Source organism: Desmodus rotundus, chromosome 2 (assembly GCF_022682495.2).
Source record: "Desmodus rotundus isolate HL8 chromosome 2, HLdesRot8A.1, whole genome shotgun sequence".
NCBI classification, from domain to species: domain Eukaryota; kingdom Metazoa; phylum Chordata; class Mammalia; order Chiroptera; family Phyllostomidae; genus Desmodus; species Desmodus rotundus.
In genome coordinates, this window is record NC_071388.1 from 122,483,363 (window position 1) to 122,487,477 (window position 4,115).

The window sequence follows — 4,115 nt, forward strand, 5'->3', positions numbered from 1 at the left end:
GGTTAGCATTGTAGATATATATTTATTTATTTTTATTTTCCATCAAAGTATTGCTCTAAGGAATATACTATCATCACTTGAGTGAATAAGGAAAAATTTTACTAATACATTGAATGAGACCAAGTAAAAGGAACAAGGACACGTCCAAATGAACCAAAATGAACATATTTAAATAATTGACACTATGTTTACTCATATTTACTTCTAGGTCACTGAGAATGAAAGTCCAACTGCTCATGGAAAGAGTCATATTACCCTTCTGTGATATCTCACCCTCCTAATTTGTATTGAAAATGATGATTGCTATGGGGGAGAAACTATATTTAGTCAATGAACAAATACTTGTTGTGCCACCACTATCCTCTGTACAAGCACAAGCTCTTGAAACTTGGCCATCTCTGTAACACTTGACTTTTGGAAAACAAAACCAGGTTCCTCTACCCCAAACAACATGTGGGTCTTCCTCATCACATCCTCAAAGAAGGGATGAGCCTGGGACATCCGGTGAAGTACACTTGACCAGAAACCAGTGTAGTCTGTCTCAGACTCAAATTTCAGTAAGAATTGTGTGATTCTGGATTCGGAATCTAATTTTTCTGAGCCTGCATTTTTTTCACTTGAAGTTTGAAAAGAACTTACCTTCCTAGTCTCAAAGAGTAATGTGACAATGACAGTTAGCATTTTAGAACTGAACAGCACAATTGAAAGTTTATTAACTGGAACAATAGTTATTTCATCTTGTATACATAAAAAGAAGACAGATTGGATTGTTCTCTTTTAGCTTCACCCATCAGGAAAGTAAATTATACCAACTGGTGAATTTGACACTCTTTAATCAGTTTTTATTTTCTTCTTTATTTTACTTGGTTTCTGATTAGAATTCATAACTTTCCTGATCTTGAGTTTTAGATACTTTTCATTTTATTTTATTTTAGGTATTTATTATATTTTTATTTTAATTATTTATATGCATTTATTATAGGTGACTACATCTTTTGTGAAAAAATATAGTATAGTTTTATTTATTTATATTTATTTTTAATTTACCTTTATTTATATTTTAAGAAATTTTTTTTCCTCAATTACAGTTTACATTTAATACTATTTTGTATTACCTTCAGGTGTATAGCACAATAGATAGACAATCACATATTTTACAAAGTGTTCCCCCTGATATGTCCAGTACCCAACTGGCAGCATGCACAGTTATTAAAATTTTATTGACTATATTTCCTATGCTACTTTACATCCCAAAGACTATTTTATACCTATCAATCTGTACTTCTTAATCCCTTCACCTTTTTCACCCAATTTCCAATTCTCCTCCCCTCTGTAAACTGTCAGTCTCTTCTCGGTATCTATGAATGTTTCTATTTTGTTTGTTTATATTATTTTTTTCACACATAAGTGAAATCATATGGTATTTCTTTTACTCTGACTGACTTATTTAACTTAGCATAATACCTCCTAAAGTCCAGTACTCTCTTCGGCAGCACATATACTAAAATTGGATCAATACAGAGAAGATTAGCATTGCCCCTGCACAAGGATGACACACAAATACCTTCTAAAATCCAACCATGCTTAAAAAAAAAAAAAACTAAATAAAGAATTTTATTACTCACAGGGAGTAGAAGTATACTCCATGCTTTCAGAGGCTACAGATTTTGTTATTTTTTCTGGCCATTTATCATTCATATTTTTTGTCTTTCTTTTTCTTTTTTTTCTTAATAAGACCCTTTAACATTTCTTGTAATACTGGTTTGATGGTGATGAACTCCTTTAATATATTCTTGTCTGGGAAACTCTGTTCTTTGATTCTAAATGATAGCTTTGCTGGATAAAGTAATCTCGGTTTTTGGTCCTTGCTTTTCATTACTTCGAATATTTCATGCCAATCCCTTTTGGCCTACAAAGTTTCTGTTAAGAAATCAGCTGACAATCTCATGGAAGCACCTTTCTAGGTAACTGCTTTTCTCTTGCTGCTTTTAAGGTTCTCTATCCTTAATCTTTGGTGTTTTAATTATGATGTGTCTTAGTGTGGGCCTCTTTGGGTTGATCTTTTTGGGGGACCCTCTGTACTTCCTGGACTTGTATGTCAATTTTCTTCACCAGATTAGGGAAGTTTTTCATCATTATTTTTTCAAATAGGTTTTTAGTTTCTTGTTCTCTCTCTTCTCATTTTGGCATCTCTATTCTCTCTCTCACCTATCCAGTAGTCCCATGATGTGAATGTTGGTATGCTTGAAGTTGTCCCAGAGGCTCCTTATTCTCTTCTAGTTTTTTTCTTTTCAATTCCTTTTTCTTTTCAATTCCTTTTTCTTTTTTAATATTTTGACTGGTTGTTTTATTCTTCCTTATATTCCAAATCACTGATTTGATTTTCTGCTTCATATACTTTACTGTTGAGTCTCTGTAATTTATTCTTCATTTCAATTAGTATATTCTTCATTTCTGGCTAGTTCTTTTTTGTAGTTCTCATGTAATTTTTCATGTTGTTGAAGGTCTCACTAAGTTCCTTGAGCATCCTTTTAACTATTGTTTTGAACTCTGTATCTGGTAGTTTGCTTGCCTCTATTTCATTTAGTTCTTTTTCGTGAGATTTCTCCTGTTCTTTCATTTGGGACTTATTTTTTTGTCTCCTCATTTTGGCTGTTTTCTTCTCTTTATATGTATGCATTAGGTAGAGCTGTTCCATCTTCCAGGATTGGTAGAGCGGCCTTGTGTAGTAGGTGTCTTGTAAGGCCCAGTGGTACAGCCTCCCCAGTCACCCGAGCTGGGTTCTCCAAGTGTGTCCCCTGTGTGGGCTATGTGCACTTTCCTATTAGAGTTGAGCCTTGATTGCTGTTGGCATGTCACTAATAGGGATTGCCCCCCAGGCTGATTGGTTGTGAGGACCAGCTGCTACTACAGCAGAGGACTTGCTGTGCAGCAGCCAACTCCCCGGAACAGGATTTGCTTCAGTGGAGCTTTGGCACCCACCAAGTCTCCTCCTTGCATGTGTCACTTGTGGAAGACAGATGGTTGTAATATGGTATGGTTTGAAGCTGTCCACGTGGTACACTGGATTTGGGACCTCTTGGGAGGTATAAGGTTAGTCACTACCTGTGACCTGACTGGGGCCACGTGGCATGAGCTACAGAGTGATTTACAGATGGCTGCTACTTGTGCTGGGCTTGCAGGCACCCATGATAGGCTAAGCTGTGAACCAAGGCCAGCTATTGATAGTACCAGGCCTGGAGCCATTTAACAAGAGGTATGTGGCTTGTAGAGGACAAATGTTGCTTGTTTGAGAGATTTTAGAAAAGTCCAAAACATGATACGAAAGAGGCCATTTGAATGGAAAAGCTACTGGAAACAGCTTGGGTGAACCCACAAGCTGGGTCAGTGGAGTCTCAGGAAGTCACCACAGTGGGGTAAGCAGTGTGAGCCAGTTTGATGGAGACTCAGATATGTTGCCCACCTACTGGTTCTGTGGGGAAGGGCTCAGCAAAACAACAATGGCCTTTGCCAGCATTTCTGTCTTGGAGAAAGTGGCCACTCAGCCTTCGCCCTGAGCCAGATAATTTAGTTCTTGCCCTTATGTCCCTGGTGCCTTTCAAGCTACTTCCCCAGTGCTGGAGCTCAGAGAGAGTTAGTCTGAGTAAGTTCATTAGTGGGCCCTTTAAAAGGAATGCTTGGGACTGCAGCACCCCTCTGTCTTACTCAGCCACAGTCCCCAATGATATATACAACCAGAAGTTATGGGAACTTCTCTTCCTGGCACCAGAATCCTGAGCTAAGGGTTTGTTTGTGGGACTGACTCCCCTCACTCCTTGGTGGGTACCTCTGTAGCTGAGATATCTCTCCTGATTTTTAACTGCCACACATCGATGTGGGATCATCTGTTCCTGGGCTCCACCCCTCCTACCTGTCTTGATGTGGCCTTAGTTTAGGATTTCTGTTCAGCTGCATTTCAGGTAATTATGAATGATGGTTGTTGTAATTCAGTTGTAATTTTAATGTAGTTGTACAAGATTCCGAGTACTATGTTTACCTACACTGGCATCTTGACTGGAGTCCCAGTAAATAAATTTTTGAAATAAATATGCATATAATGCATATTTGTTTTAGGG

General features: G+C 37.7%; 1 non-coding gene across 1 annotated transcript; it reads left to right on the plus strand.

The window, feature by feature from the left end:
• The first annotated feature begins 1,477 nt into the window (after positions 1-1,477).
• On the plus strand, positions 1,478-1,586 carry LOC112313199 (U6 spliceosomal RNA). The gene has a single exon (XR_002975664.2). It is a non-coding gene; the product is annotated as a U6 spliceosomal RNA (small nuclear RNA).
• Positions 1,587-4,115: the final 2,529 nt, after the last annotated feature.